Below are 22569 nucleotides of genomic sequence, written 5' to 3' on the forward strand. Positions count from 1 at the left end.
TTCACACTCCCGTTGCTGTGTGGCTTGGCCTCCGCTTATAAGAAGCCAATGGTGGGACATAATGTATCTCAGCAGGCAGAGTGCATGAAGATCCACTGAACCCACCTCATGGTCTTTGCAGTCTCCATGCCCTACCAAAACAACCTTTTAATCACCACTCCACTGCTTCTTGGAAGCCTCTACTTAATCCCTATTTGGTTTGTGTAGGGTGGGCAAAAGGTTATCAAATAGGGCCAAAACAAACATTTCAAACTAATTATTCTTCATAAAAGACATTGTACATCACATGCTCGTCAAGTAGGTTCTTATTTCAACCATTTTCCAAGTCATTCTATCAATTTAATATAACAATTTGTTTTGGAAAAAAAAATCTCATTCTCCTACTCAAGTGAGAATGAAATGATGCAGGGGAGGCTCTTTTCATGATTATTGTTATTACTTCTTAATTGCAAATATAAAATAATTTTGTAGTTTGGTTAATGAGGGGCAGATAACTAAATTTCCATATATTTTGTTTCAGGGAGAAAATGGTCTGATAGGTACTCCTGGTATCCCTGGTGATTTTGGAGAAAAGGTAGTACTAATTTAGGTCCTGTTTCTCTATATATATTCCTGTGTGTTTTCATCTAGTGGCCCAAGTGCTGCAATTTGGATACAGAAATTCAAATCCCTTCATAGTCATGAAAATCAAAGCATTTCTGCATCCCTGTCTTTCAGCTTACCTTACAGTGCTGTTGTGTTATTGCGAGCATAAAAATAAATCTGTGTATCTAATTCCCAAGTGTGCCCCCCATCTGCAGATACTTAATCTCACAGATGGGGGGGGGCACACTTACCCCAGATAGATGTTTCTTCAAACTTGGGGTATTCCTCAGGTTTGCAGAAAAATCTGAAAAGTAAAAAATGTACCGCAATAAAGTAAAACCAGTTCATTCCGTTTTATTTAGTAAGCTGTGTGTATGCACGCACATTTCTTATTATTTACATGAAAGCTTTCATTGTTTGCACCTGTCTTTTCTGGGCTACCAATGAAGCATTATTTTACAGGAAATAGACCCTGGGTAGCCAATTTAAATGTTCATTTTTAGGCATTAAGGCAACAGATGGTAGAAATGATCAATGTTTTATATATCGTCAATATGAACTGGTAATCTTAGCTGTTAAGGGTTAAACTTGTTGTGGCATGGCAGATATAGATTAGGATCTCCTACCAGTGGGGGCAGGGATGAAATTTGTCATGGAAGCAGTGCTAGAATATGAGTTTTCACCCTCCTCAAAGGCATTATTTGCCCCACAGAGTAAAACATCGGTCCTGCTGAATGAGCTGTAGAACAACACCTGAATATCAGGAAGCAAAACTCCTTTAACGTGGTATAAGGAGGTCCTCATATCTGTCCCCCTCTAACAGGATAATTTAATAAAGTATACAATAGTGTGATCCAAAGCAGAGTTACACCCTTTTAAGCTAACTGAAGTCAATGGGCTTAGAAGGGTGTAACTGTGCTTAAGATTGCCCTGCAGACTTCATTAAAATATTTTAATTGCTAATGTAGCCCAAGCTGTTCATGCTTAACTTTCTGTGTACAGATATGCTTTGGGTGTTTTTTTCAGAGATTTTTCATCACAGAGTTTCATGCTTCAAAGAGGATATAATTTGGTTGTATTTTAAGTTGTTCTGTTTCAATGAAGAGGGAAATATTTTAGAATTTTAATACTGTATTGTCATGATGATCTCTGCCCCGCCACCCTCCTGGGAATAAATGCTTTTTAAGCCTCTGTTTTATGTATTTATTACCTTTACCTTTATTGTTATTGTGGGGTAACAGTATTTTGTGTGTTTTTTAAAAAGCAGTTTTGCCTGAATTGTGCAAGACAGACAGTTCAGGCGACACTGGGTGATGCTCTTGTCTGGCGTTGTCTTGTGCCTCATCTGCTCCAATTCCTGTTTTGCTGGTGAATTTTTATTTAAAAGATCTTAATAATTCCAGTGGGGTAGCTGTGTAGATGCCCTGACCTGGATGGCCCAGGCTAGCCTGATCTCATCAGATCTCAGAAGCTAAGCAGGGTCAGCCCTGGTTAGTATTTGGATGGGAGACCACCAAGGAATACCACCAGGGTTGCTATGCAGAGGAAGGTACTGGCAAATGACCTCTGTTAGTCTATTGCCATGAAAACCCCAAAAGGGGTCGCCATAAGTCTGCTGCGACTTGACGGCACTTTACATACACACAGCTGTGTAGATGCAGCAGAAATAAACAGGAGTCCTGTGGCACTTTAAAGACAAATACAGTTTTATTCGAGCATGAGCTTTTGTGTTTCTTTTTTCTTTCTTTTTTAAAAAAATTTATTAGATTTTTAAACAAAAAGAAAAAAACATAATACAAACAAACACAAATACAAAAGAAAAAAAATATAACAATATAGAAAACTACATAATAAGAATCAGCTATATCTATATAAAAACATTTTAAAAAAAGAAAAATTCAGAATACAATCATTACATTCTTATTACAAACATCTTATCCATTTTTGTTTCTACCTCCCTCCACCAGTGTACCTTTAATCCCTCCCACCACCATGTTGAACTTCCGGAGAAGTGTCTAAACAGTTTGTTAATATTTTTTTTTAGCAATAATTTATATTCCCAAATTGTATCTACAACTTGTTCACTATATCAATAAAATTCATTTTTGCCAGCTTATCCCAATATGCGAAGGCTTTTAGCTTTTGTGTTTCTAACAGCCCACTTCTTCAGATGCAAAATGAAAACTATCATAAGAAACTTGAAACTTTGGGCGTCATTTAGCTTAGTCAAAGTTAATATCTCTTGTTTCTAACTGCAAGTAACGGATAAAGCATATAGTGGGGATGAGACAAATCTGCACAAAAGTGGCATAAAGTATTTGGTTGCCACTGTTTATGATGGACTGAATAATTTTTTTTTTTTATAGAGGTCTGTATTGAGAATTGAATCAGAGCTGTGCCTTTCTAAGTCTATTGAAGTCAACAAGCTAAAAGGGGCATAACTCTCTTTAGGGACAGGAAATCTCTCATGGTATGCGTTGCCAAATTTTGGCGATATATTTCAAATTTTCTATGCTATTATTAAATCTTCCAGGATAGTATATAGAAAATGCACACTATATATTTTGATATGGTTTATTTTATGTCTGAAATAACAGTATAAATTGAGAATATAAAAATGTTAAGCAGCGTTGCCGTAATATTTTGCATTAGCTGTTTAAAAGTTTTGGTATGCTATTGACCTCATGTGTTTCCCCAAATGTAGGGTGAACGTGGTTTCCAGGGGGACAAAGGAGAAACAGGTGAAAAGGTAAAGAATTCTAGAAGTCCTTGGTGAATTTTGCCATCTGATTTTGTTTGGTGTTACTGATTAATGGCTTCTTAATTCCCAAATTCACATTGCATTCAATCGTGAAATCCCTACTTCTTTTCAAGTACGAAACTTCTGCTTGCCATAATGGTAAAGGCAAAAAAAAGGCAAAAAAAAAATCACAGTGAGGCATGTGGTGTTTGGGTCTAGTAAAAAGGCTGTTTCCAAAATGTGATAATTGCTGTCTAAATATTTCAACAAAAGTCTAGTCAGGAAAAAATAACTTGGTAATCTCTGGAACAGACTGTTGAATGTGGTAATAATTAGCTGCATGCGTCCTTGCACAGTGCATTAAAAATACCCAACCTGAGTCTAGTGAACATAATGGCACCATCCTGTGGACCACCACACTGCCAAATCAGCATGTAGGACTACAGAGTCCTTGAGCACTAGTGAAACATCACATCTTGAACCAGGGTTATAATCCAATCAAAGGCGTTGCACCACTGTGGGCCAATGTTGTTGTATCAGTTGCAATCACCAGATGATCCATAAGTCCGTCAGCAGAGGAGATACTTGCTGGCCCCTTAGATCTCCTGCAACAGCTTGAAAAAGGCTCTGTAGTGGTGCAGCATGCAGTGGCTATGTGCCTAGGATTCCATGAGGTGGTAACAGCTTCATGCTTCCGGTGGTGCATTGTAAGCAATCATGCTTCCGGTGGTGCGTTGTAAGCAATCCCCAAGCAATCATGTTGGGTCTGCTGGATGTCTGAAGTAGACTTTACAGATTATATGGCAACCTATTATGCTTAGCAGAGATCATTGCAGTGGGGTGGTATAGGATGGGGGAAGGACTTGAGATGACTTGTTTTACAATGGCTCCCCCGCCACACTCACACAGCTATGTTGGCCTGAAGTTCGTGGAATTACAATCTGAAAGGCATTACCTTTTTGGGTGGGGAAAGGTGACCCCCTCCTCCCTTTTCCACTAGAAGAAAGGCTGCCTGGATCCAACCCAGTTCTTTTTGTGCAAATTACAGGTGAATAACTAACCCAAAATCTATTTTGGCTACGGTTCCAGGTTACTGGGCTCAGCATATTAACTTGTCTAATTTTTTTCATCTACTGGTCTAAGGATAAAAGTGTTGCTGCTAGAAGCATATGTTGTTATACTACCAGACTGAATTTTAAAATGACTTTTTAAAGTTATAACTGATAGAATACATCTGCCTGTGTCATACTTTCCTGTTTGCTTGTTGCCTTTTGGGAAGTCCCAGTTTAGATTAATATCCTCCGACTGATTGATGAAACATTGTTGTTTTAAATGGAATCTTTGACATTTGATTATTTGTTAGTGGCATGAGAGGAGCAGGTGGGCACACTGTCTCTTTAATGAATTGGGCCTGTGAATCCTTTGTGAGAGACCACTTATTTATAAATAACCGTTTCTGTTTTGGAGAAAAGCTGAACAAAGCTTGCATCAACTTAAACTAAAGTTTCTGCATCTCACGTTAACACAAGAAACAGAAACCATAAGACAGAGAGCCCCGTAAGTTTTGAATGCCTACATCTCTTTCCCCCCACGAGTACCAATTTTATGTGTTCCATCATAAGCTGCTTTTGAGACAATCGTTTCCCATGTCTCAAGTGACTCTTCTGTTGACTCCAGGCATATCAGACTCTTTAAAATATATATGTAGTCGACATTATTCAACAAATTAGAAACTGTTCATTTAGGAACAAGACTGACAGGAAAGAGAAAGTAGGAGTCTACATCCATTATTGCTAACAGTTGTGAGACATCTGAAAGCCTTTTCTAGGCTTTGTTTAACAAGTTTTGTATTTTTAAATCATTTTGCAGACCTCTTTTAATGGTTTAAAGTAGCTCCCCAGCAGCTGTGCCAGAACATCCCCACGTCTTACAATTGCATTTTATTTGGACAGGTCATGACTTCAGCTGCTACTGCCACTCTGGCTACACTATTTGAGTTTGGTTTCCCTTCACTCTACAGTAGACTTCCAAAAATGTGCATCCACGAATACTAATAATGATCAGGCTTTAGAAACAGAATCAACAAGGCTTTGGGGGGTTGTCAAAATTGTTACAACAATTTCTGGATGTTCTTGGGTCTGTAAAAGATAATGATATTGTCCCTTACAAACTATGCCAGATGTTTTTTAAAGAAAGCAGCTGGAAAGCAGCTAGAATGTATTTGAATACAAACGTGTTTTAAAAGGAAAATAAGTTGCTCACCTGGGAGAACTGGAACATCTCATTTTACAAAGGGCTTTCTGTGTTCTGACTATGAAATCTCCTCAGGGTTTTAAACCACAGAGTTATTTCATGGTCAAAAGCCTCTAGAGGTTATTCACTGTCCAAGGCAGGGATTGCTCATGGAAAGGCCAGGTATACCCTTCATGCAGATACAGGAACAAAGTCACTGTGGGTGGGGGTTTTTTCATCACCAAGTACCCGTTCTTCTTTAGACCAATAATGTTACTTGAGTATCTAGGCACATGGCAGTATTATTGAACACTCAGGACTATAGAAGTTCAAAGCATTTAAACCGAAAATGTATTTTATTGATAAACACATAGAGAGAATACAAGCACCAGCAGATTCAAGGAATTTAGAAAGAAAGCCAAAAGATTACTGTATGTCCTTTTACAGCACATTCCTGAAGGGGGGGCGAACCTCCTTTGGAGCCAGCGTGACCCCGCACCGCGACCCTCTCTCCCACACTCTTTGCTCTTGTTTTGCTATCCGTTAAGTTGTTAAGACAAATCAATATATAGCATTTGTTTCAGGGAAGTTCTTCGGTAGTCAAGTATGTTACGTTATAATGGCTGAGTTAATGCTCAGCTTCAGCAGGCCACTTGCTTTTCTTTACTCAGGCAGTATTAGGCTGTGATGCAGGAAACAGAGTGGCACATGGATAGAAGGGGGTATTGTCCTATATTCTTTGCACCATCTAAACATGGGTACATAGGGGAAGAGATGGAGGATACATTATTAACATAAAGCAATTTAGGAGTATACAGATCGATGGGGAAACTGCCCTGGATGAAATCCCACACACTGCATTTCTTTTATTAACCCTACAATCATCCTTTATGTGAACAGATGTTTGAGGGAGATTATTAATATGAAGCAACATCTGTGTGAGAATGCCTTATGGACTAAGGTACTTGTGAATGGCCATGTGATGACAGCTCTTGGCTTTAAAATACCAGTTTCTTTCCCATCTTGTCTGAAAAACAGCTCCAATGTTTGCAATACTCCAAAGCAGAAATCTTTACAGTATGTAGAATTTGCCATCTATTTTCACTTTTGTTTTTAGAGCTGTTTCCAAAGCTGGATCTTGGCGGGCAGCATTTTGCTAGCTCTAATGGTTTTGGGGACGGCGGGGGTGGGGAAGAAAAGAGGCCCAGTTGGACAACAACGAAAGCATATAAAGCAGTCAATTTGCAAGGCAGATAGTAAGAATGTTCGGAGCACTTTGAATTGGCTCTGGAAACTTACTAGCAACCAGTGAGAATGAAATAGGGTAAAAGTAACCTGCTCCTGGCAACAGGCTCCAACAACAATCTAACGTCCACATTCTCCATGCATTTTCTGAGTATATTTCAGAGGAAACCTCATTTTGTGTGCTGGTGAAAGGTACTGCTCACTGTGGCTGCTGCCTGATCATCCAGTAGCAGCAATGGATCCAGGAATACTCCCAAAGGGTGTACCTGTATTTTCAAGTATATTGCAATCCCATCCAAGTAAGGTACAACACCTATTCCTAGATCAGTCACGTTTCTGACTACGAATATCTCTGTCATGACTGAATTGTTTCAGTTATTTTAATCCCCATCCATCTTTCACTGATCTCAGAATTTTCTTTGCCTTTCCAGAATAGTATGGGAATGAGAGATAGAGAGGAGTGTCATTTGTATGTATACTGATGTCAATGAAGCCAAGATCTTCAGATCACCTCCCCTGGGGGTGCCATAAAGAAATTAAACAGTAAAGGGGGACAAGATGGAACCTGTGGCCTTTCACAGGTCAAGGGCCGCAGGATGAAACCAGATTCCCTCAGCACCCTCTAGGACAGGGGTTCCCAACCTTTGTTCACTAGCGTACCCCTTGGCAGCCCATTTCTCTAAATTGTACCCCTTATATTAAAAAAATGTTTATAATTAATATGTGTGTGTGTGTGTGTGTTAAGTGCCGTCAAGTCGCTTCCGACTCATGGCGACCCTATGAATGAAAGTCCTCCAAAATGTCCTATCTTTGACAGCCTCGCTTAGATCTTGCAAATTGAGGGCTGTGGCTTCCTTTATTGAGTCAGTCCATCTCTTGTTGGGTCTTCCTCTTTTCCTGCTGCCCTCAAATTTTCCTAGCATGACAGTATTTTCTCGTGACTCTTGTTGTCTCATGATGTGACCAAAATACGATGGCCTCAGTTTAGTCATTTTAGCTTCTAGGGTCAGTTCAGGCTAATTAATATAATTAATATAGTTGCTGTTATTTCAAATGCCTTTCCCCACCATTATTCAATACTTTTCGCATGTTGCTAAATGTCCTGGTTCGTACCCCTGGGGGTACACGTACCTCAGGTTGGGAATCACTGTTCTAGGAGGTGCTGTTCTTGCAGCAGCCATAGCCCACCATACGAAAAAACTGCAGCACGTTGCAGTGGAGTAGGCCAGTCAATGTGAAATTTGTGGTAAAAGACTGTTCTGCACACAATGTAGAGGAGAATGGATGGGAAAACATTCTTCTTATGACTGAATGAGATTAGAGTTAGCAGAGCATACAAATTATTATTGGTATGTGATCAATGCATGTCTTGAAAGTGAGAGGACAAGTATTAACTTGCAACACTTCATTTTTGTTCTGAGAATTATAAAAAAAGCTGTAAGTTTTTATCAGAGGGCAGGGATTGATTTCAATTTGCAGCAGGAAAAATCCACAATCAAATGCTCTATTGAGGGGGGCGGTAATCCAACCTATATAAAATCAATTAAATCTTACTAGCAATAAAAACTAGGCCTTTAGTGTGTCTGCTTTAAAATGCAGTATTGATTTTTCAGTGTTTAATAATAGTACATGTAACATCATAAGAAAATGAAAATTGAAACAAAATATGAAAGGAAAGCCAGCATTAACTCCTAGGGTCCCAGATAGCTCTTGACTTTTCTAGGTATATGTTGTGTGTGATGCTAGAGAGACGAGGACATGTTTATTCAAAATGGAAAGGTACAGTTAAAAATGAATTTTAAATTATGAAAACACTACCATCAGCGTAATCCTATGCATGATTGCTTGAAAGTAAGGACCACTTTGTTCAATAACGGTTCCTGCCAAGGATTCCAGCTTTAGAACATGGTTTATCAACAAGATAATTACAATAATTCATTTGTGGACATATGGCTGAGTTGTGGGGTCCTTTTCGCCTGGGCATTAACCACCCACCCAAGGGTGAAATCACCACCTGCTGGGTGCAGCCTGAGATGGCAGTATACGGGACCCATATGGACGGAAGCCAGCTGTTTGGTCCCCTGCCACTTGGAAGGAAGCCATCCTCACAAACCCTGAGCTGGGTATGTACCAACCAGGCCTCCCCCCAAACCCCTTATTGGGGTCCCCAGAGGAGGGGAAAGGGGCACGCAGGCCAGCTTTCTCCCCAAACTGGATCCAGCCCCATGCCCAAACTGCCTACTTCCAAAGTTATTTAATTACAAGAATTTATTGCCTTGAAAAGAATACAGCAAATGCATACACCTGTATATCCTGATAGGTGTTGGGAGTAACACTGCATCCTTGCCTAGACAAACAATTTCCTTAGCGAGCAAGGTATATACTTTGCATATATACGTTCATAGAGTTTCATAAACTGTTTAAGCCAGAAGAAAGGTTTGGTTTTGTAATGGACTTTCTGGTGTATTTGCTTTGCTGCACAGTTATTTGAAATGTACAATTTGCTTTCAGCCATAGTCAAACATACATCATTAGTTATTCAGTAGCAAAGGTCCTCACTTTGCTGACACATGGAATCAGTTGACCTTGGGCAATGCTAACCAACAGCATAAACAGACCTGGCTGATAAATGACCCCAATTCACTTTTTTTGAGCAGTTGATGCCCTGTACTGATACTTGTCCATGCAATTTTGCTCCTCTCAATTGCTTTCATGGGTATCTAAGTCAGTCCAAGGAATCCCCTGTGCAGGCTGATTATTATCTAGTGTGACTGGCTGTAGTGGACAGACTATTGGTCTTAGACTGTGGAGACCCAAGTGTTAAATGCTTGCACTGCCATGTCACTCACCAGCTGACCTTGGGCCAGTCAATATTTCTCAGGAAAACCAATCTCGCCGGTTTGTTGTAAAAGACAAAATGGGGTGTGGAGGAGAAAGCCACACAAGCTGTCCGGAGTTTTATGGAGAAAAGATGGGGTAAAAATGTATGGGTGTGAAAGCTGGACATTGAAGAAAGCTGATAGGAAGAAAGTAGATTCCTTTGAAATGTGGTGTTGGAGGAGAGTGTTACAGATACCGTGGACTGCCAAAAAACCAACAACAAATCAGTGGGTTATAGATCAAATCAGGCCTGAACTGACCTTAGAAGCTAAAATAACTAAATTGAGGCTGTCGTATTTTGGTCACATTATGAGAAGACAAGAGTCACTGGAAAAGACAGTCTTGCTAGGAAAAGTTGAGGGCAGCAGGAAAAGAGGAAGACCCAACAAGAGATGGATGGACTCAATAAAGGAAGCCACAGCCCTCAGTTTGCAAGATCTAAGCAAGGCTGTCAAAGATAGGACATTTTGGAGGGCTTTGATTCATAGGGTTGCGACTAGTCGGAAGCGACTTGACGGCACTTAACACACACACAAATGTAAATGAAATAACTTAGGAGAAAATGTTAAGGGAGAGTCAGAGACGACACAGGGTTTCTGCAAACACATTCTGGGACAGGAGCTTGCAGAACTCAGACTTTTCAATACAGGCTCCGCAGTTCATCACACACCTGACAGTGTTGTAATCACTGCACAGCATCTGCTAGTCTCTAAATAACAATAGCAGCAGTCAGCCCAAAGCCGCAGAAAATGTTGATGTCTTAAAAATGCGTTCGGCAAAAGTAATGCCATTTGTCAACCATTGACAGGAAAAGATTGGTTCTTTACTTACCTCGAAAAAGAAAAGTGCATTAGCTGGTTTCTTTTTCTTGTAAGGTCTCCAATGTTATCCTGCTAAGGAAACAACCATCAGAAAGCAGACTTCAAATATGATTAAATATTAACTGAGTGATAAGGGCACTTTAAACTTTCGTTTCTCTTATTTTCCCTGGCTGCTACTCATCAGGGCCAGTTCTGTCACACCATCCCTCTGGGCATTATATCCCCTTCTCCTAGGGTTGCCAATCTCCAGGTGGTGAACACACAAGTGTGACAAAGTGTATCAAAGTGTATCAAGTGTACCAATTAACATATAACAAACACACAATATAATACAAAACTCTTTCAAAGTCCAAGGTACAAAATGCTAGTTTAAGAGCCAAGCATCAAAGAATTCTTCATATAGAAATTGCTAGGAAGACGATCGTTTCTGTATTCTTCATCAGTTCCATTTAGTTCTAGTTTCTCTTATATGCACATAAGGTTATCCAATTTAAATACAGTCTCTTTCTCAAACTGATAGGAGATCAAGCTGTGTATGGTCTTTCAAATTAAGGTTCCAATACAGGATACAACATTGTCAATACACAGATTGTACAGACAAATTCAACATTTCAACTGTTCCCACGGGATAGTATCCCAGACTGGAGGAGAAGGAAAATAATCTCCTCACAAATACACTCAGGCCAACGCTTTTCCCTCAGCATATACAGTCGGGCTGAGAGAGTGGGATACTGAAGTGGTTGAAAGGGGGGGTGCGTCATACCTACCCTCTCCAATAGTTCAGTTCCAGGAGGGTAGGGTTGCCAGGTCCTTCTTTGCCACCGGCGGGAGGTTTTGGGGTGGAGCCTGAGGAGGGTGAGGTTTGGGGAGTGGAGGGACTTCAATGCCATAGAGTCCAATTGCTAAAGTGGCCATTTTCTCCAGGGGAACTGATCTCTATTGGCTGGAGAACAGCTGTAATAGCAGGAGATCTCCAGCTAGTACCTGGAGGCTGGCAACCCTTCAGAAGGGGCAGACAGAACATACCTCCCATCTTGATATTCCACTGCTCAAGGGAAAAAAATGAGTAGGGGCATCTCCGTGTGTGGGGGGAGATATCTGTTATGCTGATTGGATTGATGTCTGCCTTCCTAATTATTTTTGTTCTGCTTATTTCATTTGCTGCCTCCTCCCCCACTCCCCCAATACTTTCTGCAACAGCATTAGCAAATGCTTCCAGCAATCCTGGAAGCGCTCAAGTTCAGTTAGCACGAATGCAACCAGAGAATGCCTCAAAGCTGGATAGCCTTCATACCAGATCCCTGTGTGCAAACCAGAACAAAGGCCCAAAGGCCTGTGTCTTCTGCTCAGTGTTCCAGCTTGCTAAATTCAAACATCTGGAGGGGAAATAGGAAATGACTGAGCATTACTGTTATCTGGATTCAATTCGTATAGAGTTGCAAACTGGCAGCCATGAAAATACAAGGCTAATTATAGAATTTAGGCCTGGAAGTGACCTTAAATGCCATATGGCTCATCTGCTGGTCAAAGCGAAGACAGGTGCTTGTCAAATCTGTTTTAAAAATTTCCCCATTGATTTCAGGCCCTGGTGGTACTGCCTTCTATCTGATTGCGTGGCAAATATTGCTGTGCTAAGAATATTCAAATAAGGAAACACTGAAACGGCATCCTTTGATTGTTTCACCCTTTCCTGTCCCAGTTTGTGTATTTTTGTTTTGCCCAACAATGATACAACTATACCTCTTAGGGGCAGTTACATTCATACCACTAACAGGACCCTGAGAATATATATGGAGTTAGGGTTGCCAGCCTCCAGGTACTACCTGGAGATCTCCTGCTATTACAACTGATCTCCATCCAATAGAGATCAGTTCACCTGGAGAAAATGGCCACCATGGCAATTGGTCTCTATGGCATTGAAGTCCCTCCCCTCCCCAAACCCCACCCTCCTCAGGCTCTGCCTCAGAGACCTCCCACCAGTGGCAAAGAGGGACCTGGCAACCCTATATGAAGTTCACAAAATAGCAAAATGGTCATGTAACTATTCTGCCAGTACTTAGTCCAGACATTTTGCATCAGTACAGTATAGTGAATTGTAAGCTTCAGTGAATAGGTTTGCCAAGTCCCTCTTCGCCACTGGTGGGAGGTTTTTGGGGCAGGGCCTGACAAACTTCAGCTAGTACCTGGAGGATGGCAAACCTAACAGTGAAGCTATCATATAATAGTACCATTCAACTTAAACTCTTTTTCCAGCAATTTGTCACATGTCCTAAACTGAACATCTCTTAGAAATAATTTCCACAATGGGCGAAAACGCATGGTCCCTTTATCCTCCTTTAATCCCTGTTTCAGCCAGGATTCAGGCAGGATCGAATGCATGCGTTTCGCCTAATGTGCGTTCGATCCTGGCTAAAACAGGGATTAAAGGAAGATAAAGCGACCATGCGTTTTCGCCCAATGTTTCTGGTCAGAGCATCTGGTTTGAGGGCTGAACCATTGTAGCTTCTTGTTCATGGCAAACAAGACCTTTTGCCCTGAAAAGAGCTTGCAGTTTTGAACAACTTTACAAACCCACTCATTGCTGGTTGCGCACTGTCCTATGAAGCCTCAAATTCTGTCCATGCTGAATAAATCTGGCAACCCATTCATAATAAAAGGAGTTTCTATGAGTAGGCTGTTTGTTTAATCCACCAATTATTGCAAATATTTGATGGCAATATTGGAATAAAGGCATTAATAATAATAATAAAGATTTCATGGGAAGAAGAATGCACCACATTCACTGAAAACATAGGGCTTGTAAAGATTGTTTCCTTATTCTTTGTTCTCTATTCTTTTCCTTTATGCCTTCCTTTCCTTCTTTTCATTCCTTCAGCACATTGCTGTCACTGGCCTCTGGTTTCTGAACAACAGTCCTTACATGCATAGGGTTGCCAACCTCCAGGTGGTGGCTAGAGATCTCCTGGAATTACAGCTGATCTCCAGACTACAGAGATCAGTTCTCCTGGATAAAATGACTGCTTTGGAAGGAGAACTATATGGCATTATACTTCACTGAGGTCCCTCCCCTCCTTAAACACCGCACGCCCAGGGGTCACCTCCAAACATCCATTCTGAAGTTCCTTGGACAGAAAGATCGTGATATTTTGAAGTTTCTGTCCTCTCTTTCTTGCTTGGTTGTCCTGCGCCTTTCAAGGATCCCATAATCCTGTGTGGACAGCAATGTAGGATCAGTGACCAGATGGAGAAGGGCTGGGATCATGCCCACTGGTCTTACTTCTGCCAGCTGCATTCATAGGGTTGCCAACCTCCAGGTACTAGCTGGAAAACGCTTGCTATTAAAACTGATCTCCAGCCGATAGAGATCGGTTCACCTGGAGAAAATGGCTGCTTTGGCAACTGGATGCTATGGCATTGAAGTCCCTCCCTTCCCCAAACCCCGCCCTTTTCAGGCTCTGCCCCCAAACTCTACAGGTATTTTTGAACCTGGAGTTGGCAACCCTATGCATTCATCTGACTTCCTGTGCAGAGCTTACATTGCAAAGAAGTCCAAATGAGGCATAGTACTGCATTGTCAGGGCAATGACCTGGCGCTGTAACTGTTGCCACAAATGAAGGACATTGGGAGGATGGCCACAGACCTGGGCGACTTCCAGCCACTCTGCCCTGTACAGTGGTACTGCTGGCCACACACAAATGGCCCATGTTGCTTTACAGGACCAGGGCCAATGGGCCAGTCCAAGCTCAACATGCAGAGTGGAGACACAGCTTCAATACAACTCTTTACAAAGTACTGGGTAAGTACTGGCTTCATGGGTACAACATGTCCTCCAAGAGGCACATCTCCCCTCAAGGGGGAGGGGGTGCTATGGGAACAACAAGAGCACAGGATGCAGAATTTTCGAGCACACTTGTTTGCTACTGTTGTGGTATAGCATTCATTACTGTCTTGGTGTCTCTGGATTCTTTGCAGGCAGCCTTCTGGTAGGTGTAGAGGCCAAGATGGATCCCCTTCATGGTGTAATGCCAATTTCCTGCTGAATCTACAGCATGACCAAGAGAGTCACCAGTGTGCATCTTACTCTGCTGTGCGACTGTCAAAACACTTGTTGTACCTTGCCCCAGGGCACTGCAAGCCACAACCCCATTCATCGGCTTTGTTTTCAGAACTCTGCGCCTTATCCTGGTCAATAAATGTGTGAATTGTGTCCCAGTGCTCTTTCTGTTTTGTTGGACTTTAGTACATAGGGATTGGTTCCCAGCCCACCCGCCCCAGATCAGCCTGGGAAGGGAAGGAAGGTCATCCAATATTTGCACTTGTGTGCTGTTTGCTAGGGTGAGGAATAGGTGGCACATTCCTCCTGATCCCTGGATATGTCTCATAAACCAGGCAGCCTGCATGACAGGAGTGGAGCGCAAGGGCTGCTGGGATGAATAGGAGTAGGTGGTGGCCATGAACCCCTTGGCTGTGACAGAGGGATGGTGCCCGGGGACTGGCCGACAAAAATGAAGGCTATGTGGGGTAGTCAAGCCAACATGGCTGGTCTAACGCAAAGGATTATGTTTGATGGTGGAAAGAGCCTTCCTGGGCTGCCTGGGAGCCATCCCATTTATACCTTAAAATGAGGTACTTGGGTATAGTGTGCTTATGCGTTTCCACTCTACTGTTCCTTTCTACCGTCCTGCCTGCCCTAGTATATATGGATGGTACCAGAGACACCTGGGATGTAGAATGGTATGGTATAGCACGATCTCACCAAAAGACCACCAAGGAAGACTTTGCAGATGGCAATGGCAAACCACCTCTGCTTACTCACTTGCCTTGAAAACCCCTTGCTGGGACTTGAGGGCACTTTACAACCATGCATCAATGACACTTGTGCTGTGTTATGTTATTTTATGGTTACAGTAGGGCATGTGGTTAGAGAATTGCTCCCAAGTGTGTGAGGTGTGGGTTCTAGTACAACCTCTTCCTTCTGTTTTGGTGTTGATTGCTCTTTTGCTGGTTAAAGTGTGTGCCTTCTTCTTAGCAACTTCCTGAGTAGGAATGGAACCCCTGGTCAGTTTCCTATGTAAGTTCCTTTCCCTAGTGGAGATGACAGGAGATGATAGACAAGCTGACAGGAATGCTACCTGAGATTGGGCAACTATGCATCCCCTTGGTGTACTAGTGTCCACATCCCTCTTGCCTGGCAAAAGACTGGCACTCCTCAGCGCCTTCTGCCCCACAATTCCACCCTTGTGTGGGGGAGGTCTTGTGCATTGCCTTTGCCAAGTGAGCTGCAGAGGCATGTGGTTAGCATGGCTGAGATGCCCATGTTTCTTTCCCCATGTATGTGCCTGGCCAAAGGCAATATGTTAGCAGGAGAGAACTCAAACCTCTATCTGTTGAGCTCCATGGTGTATGTTCAGTGCAGGCCTCTCCCCGATCATGCCACCACCCTTTCCTGTGCAGTACATTCTCACTACCTCACAAATCTAAACTTTTAGTTCCATTTTGAGCAGCCCTTCTTGTGATCTGCTTAAAAAAACAAGCCATGTATGACCTTATATATAAAACACCACCGCTAGAATGTCAGCGGCATTACAGGGATCACCTCTGTGTCAATCAAACTGCTGCCTTAGACTTGTAGCCTGGTAGAAACCAAAGTCTCAGTAATTGACAGAGGCTTACTGTTTATACATGGGAATGCCCCTCCTGAAGAGCAAAAGTAATCAACAATACGGCTATTTAATAATGCCTAATATTCTTCATAGGTATATGTTCCTGCTTAGTCACCACTTTTTGGTCAAACCATTATAGAACAGTGAACGTGCCAGGATTAATTTAAATTAAATTTGTTAGGTGCACTGCTGCTGTTCTCAGGGAGATTGTACTATGCAAATGAGAAATCTCAGGATCTGCTTTAACAATATGTGCAAGTGTGCGTAATAAAAACCAAAATCCCTCTTCTTGGCTTCCAATCATCCTAGGCAAGGAAGAGGGCACTTAATGCTTCCCAAACCCATCATTTTCCCACTGGACTCCTACCCTAGCTGGTTGTCCCGGAAAAAAAAATGGAATTACAGTCATACGTTCATTAAAAAAAAAAAAAACAGAAAGAGAAAAGTAGCTAGTGTGTGTGTGTTTGGGGGGGTGTGTGATTCTAGCAATATATATATGGGGGGGGGGTTTGGTTAAGCATCCCTCCCCACAACTTCTCCATTCCAAATCATCCTTTCCCCATGCTGCTTTGTAGAAAAGAAACAGCCTTGTCAAGTTTTTATTACACATGTTTGCAAGTAAAGTTAGGCTTTCCCATCTGGACTGTGCCACTTTGGACTATTTAAAGGTTTAATTTAGTTTAACAGTTTAAAGGCTGAGGATTCCCATCTTGAACATGTTTGCCAAAAATCACATGGAAAACATTATTAAGGTTGATGTGTACTCATCAGTGACTCAGTGTTTAGTGAACCATTTATGTTTTATTTTGATTAATTAGTATGCACTCCCTCTTGCTAGCCCTTGGTTTTGTAGAGGAATTGCTACTCTATTGCTAACTCCCAGCAACATTATTTCTACTGCACTGGGTTGCCAACTACCTGGAGAGAGAAATGTCCTTTTCTTTTAACAGAAGTTTAATGGGATGCTGTTTACCTTGATGCCATGAAAAGTTTCAGCTGCTCTTTTCCACAAATTAAAGCTCTATTCAAGGGACTGGGCATTTTTCTCTAGGCCTGTTGGCAACCCCTGTTCTCCAGTGTGTTCAATATAGACTTTTCATTTCACTGTTACTTTATAATGGCAATTTGTTGAAGTATTGTGTGAAGTTTATACATACACCGAGAGAGAGAGAGAGAGAGAGAGAGAGAGAGAGAGAGAGAGATGCATTAATTGGTTCTTTGTGTATAAAATTTCTGTCCAGATCCAGTCTTTTACCAGGTTGGGTTTGAAGTATTCCAGAAGATATTTAGACCGCAATCTTTTGGACCAGCCATTTGGTCTCAGTATAACTGGGCAGAAGCTGTTGAGATAAAGGCAATGGTTGGAAGACGTTTGCAGCTGATAGAAAGTGATGATTGATGCTGTTATTCTTTTATGCCTGAGATTTTCTCTATCGTTGTCCACTCTGACAATGTAGCCAGCAAATGGAGCTTTATCTGAGTATTTTCCTGCTTCGTTCTGGCTGCTATGTGTGACATCCAGAGCCTCGCTGAAATCTTTTCTACTCATTGACTTAGGGCACTGTGCATCTTACTCTCCCAGTTTTTGTCCAAGTTAAATTATACTGGGTGGAAAACAAAGCCTGCTGTGCTCTGTGTAGATATGCATCATATTGAAATGGCCATTCACAGTTCAATTCCCCCACCCCCACAATTGTTCACTTAGAAATGTTTTTCCCAGGAATTTAAAAACAACTTTTTTTTAACCTAGGGGGAAAAGGGAGACCAAGGAGAGAAAGGAACCGACGGCATCCCTGGGAGAGATGTGAGTTGATGAGTTACCTCTGTGATTTATAACATCTTACTCTTTGTGATCTAAAATGGAGGTGGTGGTATTTGGAATGGTAGGTGTGGAAACGGCTCCTCATCACTTGCACAGCTTTAGAACCAGCCATGGGAAGAAGCACTTGAGAAGACTGCCAGGAATATGCAGTACTTTACAGGTTCTTTGGGCCGCAAGGCATCTTTGGAGTACGACTAAGGAAGAAACCTGTTATCCTTAACCTGGATTATGTCACGTTTATGTGATGTTCTTAAACTCAAAAACTAGACACTGAAGCAACATCTCTCCCCTGCATATATCTGCTTATGCATTTGTTTCCAGCATTTTATCTGTACAGTCCTGGAGGGGGGGGGGAATGCTCTTAGGAGCCGGTGTGAACCCTATGCTGGCGCCCATGCCAGTTGCACCATGCAAACTGGCACAGATGTCAGTGTAGGGCCACTTACACCGGCCCCCTGTGACCATGGCTGCAGCGGGACCCTTGGACACAGGCGTGGCCTCCTGCCGGCATTCTCCTGGTGCAAGTCCCCACGCCAGCATTCTGGGAGGCATTCCCAGGGCATATTGGGGGGGTGGAGCTGCCGTTAGGCAGCTTCCTAACCCCGTTCACACTGGGAACGCCCCCTAATGCAACAGCATTATGGCACAGCATCACTGTTTGCAATGGGGCCTTTGCCCCCCCCCCCCCCATTTTAGGGTCTTTTAAAATTTAAACCCCTCCCCCCCGGCTGCATCTGGGAAACCTCTGTGGAGGTGCTGCAGCCGTGGCATCCACAGCCACTGCAGTTCCCAGGATTGCTCCGTATGTCTCATCAACTAAACTGAAGAATTCTTGTAGTAGCTTACACTAGAATAAAATAGAAAAAATAAATATGGAACAATAAACATGCTAAAAATGATGGTAGTTTTTGTTCCAGTCTTGCTGCTTTTTTTACTTTTTTCAATCTGTTTTAATAGATTTAGTTTTTAATCAGATTTATCAGGATTATTATGGTCATGACAATGTAATAAAAATTAATAAGCAATGCTTCTTATTAATGCTGAGACTCTGTTGCAGATATAAATATTAAGCTCTCATGCTGTACCAAACAGAGAAATTAGTAGTCAGAACTCAGAACCTAGCATTGTTAAACTATGAAGAATTGTATCATGAAATATTGAAGCAGAGCTTTAGCAGCTGATGTGAAATACGCCAAAATGGTTCTGAGATCTTTGGAGGCAGGAGAAAGAAGTGATGAAATATGATAACTAAAATTGCAAGTTGGCAGTTTGAAATGGAAAAAACAAGTACTTGATACTTTACACTATCACAGGAATATATTGGAAAGAGTTAGGGGAAAGCTACTTGTTACATTTAGTTCTGTGATTATATTTAAAGAATTTCTTTTTCAAATGCTGATTTTTCAAAGAGAAGGACAGTGTGGAGGGAGAGGGGCTGTTTAATCCCTCCCTTCCCTGACATTTTCCTGTGCAAAACACCATACACCAGCCAGGCCTCTTCTACCTCCATGGGGGTGTGGGAGGGTACAGATACCTGTAAGTGTTCTTCAATCAGTCTATGGGTGCTTTCTTTAAGTAGGAAAATAGCAGGGGAGGGAAGGGTTAAACAAGTCCTTCCCACCTAACCCAGTTCTGCTCCTTTGTAAGGCAGCTCCAATGGCTGCATTTGGGAAAGGAAAAAAATTAAATTGCGACAGAACTAAGCATAACACATAGATCTGCCCTAAGATGTGACCTTTGAGCTGGATACTTTCTGCATGAAAGTTGTGTCCTAACAGCAATGACACACTGATGTACCAGAGTATGTGCTTGGGAACCCAGCAGCAGCATTTTAGCTGGCTCCTAGTATGTTCCACTATATGCTGGGACCATTCCACCTGTGCAGCATGAACATTTTAATGTGTTATGGCAGCCCTCTCCTCTTCCTGATAACTGTCATACATCTCCATTTCAAACCTTCTGATGTTTGATAGAGGGTATATAATATAAAACAGTATATTTGATTCTGTTCTGGTGAGTTTATTGTGTTAATTATGATGCTAAATCTTCTCAAGCTTTGGAGAGGCAGGTTGTAAATACAGTATGTAAATAAATAACAATGCCTTTTCTAAATTATTATCATTTCTCAATATTCATGTCATTCTTCCCCATTCAGTATTAATTAAGCCAGTTCAGATGAAAGGCAAAAGAATTTTTAATGTTACTACAGAAGAGCCTCACAGAGAAAACTAGTATGTCTAGTTCCAACTCCTTTTTGAGAGAAAACTAGTATGTCTTGTTCCAACACCTTTCTTGTAGTCTCTGTTCAGTATGGAACCTTATAGAGTTCTAGATAGAACATCAGTATCTTATTCTGAATCTCAGTCATCACTTAAGATTTATTTTTCACCTGTTCAATCTTTGTGGGATGAGGTGAGAAGCTCCCCATTCAGTTTTCAGTTCAGTTCAGGTACCTTTATTGGCATAACAGTTCTGAATGCCACAAAGAGCTACAGCAGAATCTTTTCACAAGGTTGCTTCCACATGGATGTTTTGTTCCCCTGTCTTCCTTACAGCAGAACTGTTTTCAGGAGCATCCACATGATTCCATACGTCTCCTGACTTTGCTGCAAACTTTCCCAGCCCCGGTGTAGTGGTTATGAGTGGTGGACTCTAAGCTGGTGAACCGGGTTGGTTCCCCCCTCCTACACGTGAAGCCTGCTGGGTGACCTTAGGCTAGTCACAATTCTCTCTGAACTTTCTCAGCCCCACCTACCTCACAAAGTGTCTGTGGTGGGGAAAGGAAGGGAAGGCAACTGTAAGCTGGTTTGAATCTTCTTAAAAAGGTAGAGAAAATCGGGCTATAAAAGCCAACTCTTCTTCTGCTTCTTCATATGATTTTTTTAATGGGAAGAGCATATCAAATCAATGATTGCATTGTGTGTGGATGACAATATGTGTATTTTTGCATCCTGTCCACATTGGTACCATTTTTCCTTGCATTTACCCCCACCCCCCACACTACCCTTTGCCTTGTTGTGACTGATGTTCTTTCATTTCCAGACCATTCTTTGTTGTTTTGTAAATTTTTCATCCAGCCAGCATGAAATAATGTTTTATTTCTGGGGCTATCAGGTTTGCACAATGAATTTGTCCCCAAAAATTTACATCTAGGGTTGCCAACCTCAAGGTACTAGCTGGAGATCTCCTGCTATTACAACTGATCTCCAGCCGATAGAGATCAATTCACCTGGAGAAAATGGCTGCTTTGGCAACTGGACTCTATGGCATTGAAGTCCCTCCCCTCCCCAAACTCCACCCTCCTCAGGCTCCACCCCAAAAACCTCCTACCGATTGCCAAGAGGGACCTGGCAGCTTTATTTACATCCCACCCTCAGATAGATGGCACTTAGTGTAGTTAGTCTCACTTGGAGCTTGGCTTGTATGTAAGAATGGCTTGCTCCTGCTCCTTTTCCACGTGCAGCATCTACTTTGTGATTCAGTACACTGGAGAAACACAGAGCACATCAACAAGGAGCTACAACGTTAAATTCAATATTTATGATTAATACCACTCATGTTGCAACTGCCGTTGCTTCCTTTTTAGGTGGCATCTCATTAGCATTACCTTTCTCAGCTTTTTAAATAAGTAATTTAGTGTAAGTTTCTGAAAACAACCCTTTTCTCCTTTAATACAAACAGTTTTGGGGAGTGGTGCATTGAAGCATTATTCCCCTGAGTCAATTAGAGCTCTCCTTGACATTTATACTGTTTTGTATCATGTGAGGAAGGGAGTCTGCACACAAGAGCAGTGAAAAGAGAACACAACTGATGGTGAAATAAATTCTGCCATATATAAAAATTATATATGTGTTTGTATGTACTTCCCACCACACTTGCATCCTGTATGAAATGAGTACACATTTGCAATGTAAATACCTACTAACCTTCATCTGGAGAAGCTCTAAGACCTAAATAAACTATGTGTATTGCTGTAAGTTGAATTGTGATTAGAGTACTCTAACAAATGACATTTTGCTATAACTTCCCCAGAAAGTCATTATCTTTAACCAGGTAAACACTTGAGCAATTTCTACTACTCATTATTAGGAACTAAATGTACTTATTAGCAATTCCAACTGAAATAATAAGGATGGTCCTTATGTGCCATTTGGGTTAAAGTATAGCTAGATCCCTGGAGAAATGTTGCTTTGGGTGCCACTGTCCTCTGATTTGAGTCTATTTGCAGATAGAGATAGGGCTTTTTCATTGGTGGCATTTGTGTGATAGCTTTTAAAATTTTCCTTGGTTTCATCCCTACCCCCTTGGAGAGATCTGGTGGATAAGAGGGCCAAATAATTAAATATAAATAAATAGAATGGAGAGGCATAAGAAAATTGCCTCCTGTTCTGTATCTCAAGTGTACATCCTGATTGCATTGACTTTTCTTAACTCTTATTACTTGATATTTCCTGTGCATTGACTTTTCTTAACTCTTATCACTTGATATTTCCTGTGCTGATATTTCATTTTGCTGCTTGTCTTATCTGTTGTTGTTGTAGTCATTGTTGTGTTTCCTTCTCTACTTGCAGCCTCGCTCT

At 41.7% G+C, this 22569-nt stretch overlaps 1 long non-coding RNA gene across 1 annotated transcript in view; it reads left to right on the plus strand.

The window, feature by feature from the left end:
* Positions 1 to 518: 518 nt before the first annotated feature.
* Positions 519 to 22569, plus strand: part of LOC130483689 (uncharacterized) — a 66145-nt gene continuing 44094 nt past the window's right edge. Inside the window, exons 1-3 of the long non-coding RNA XR_008933667.1 lie at positions 519 to 574; positions 3290 to 3334; positions 17918 to 17971. This is a non-coding gene — a long non-coding RNA (uncharacterized LOC130483689). The remainder of the gene's footprint in view (positions 575 to 3289; positions 3335 to 17917; positions 17972 to 22569) is intronic.

Source organism: Euleptes europaea, chromosome 10 (genome assembly GCF_029931775.1).
Source record: "Euleptes europaea isolate rEulEur1 chromosome 10, rEulEur1.hap1, whole genome shotgun sequence".
Lineage (NCBI taxonomy): Eukaryota > Metazoa > Chordata > Lepidosauria > Squamata > Sphaerodactylidae > Euleptes > Euleptes europaea.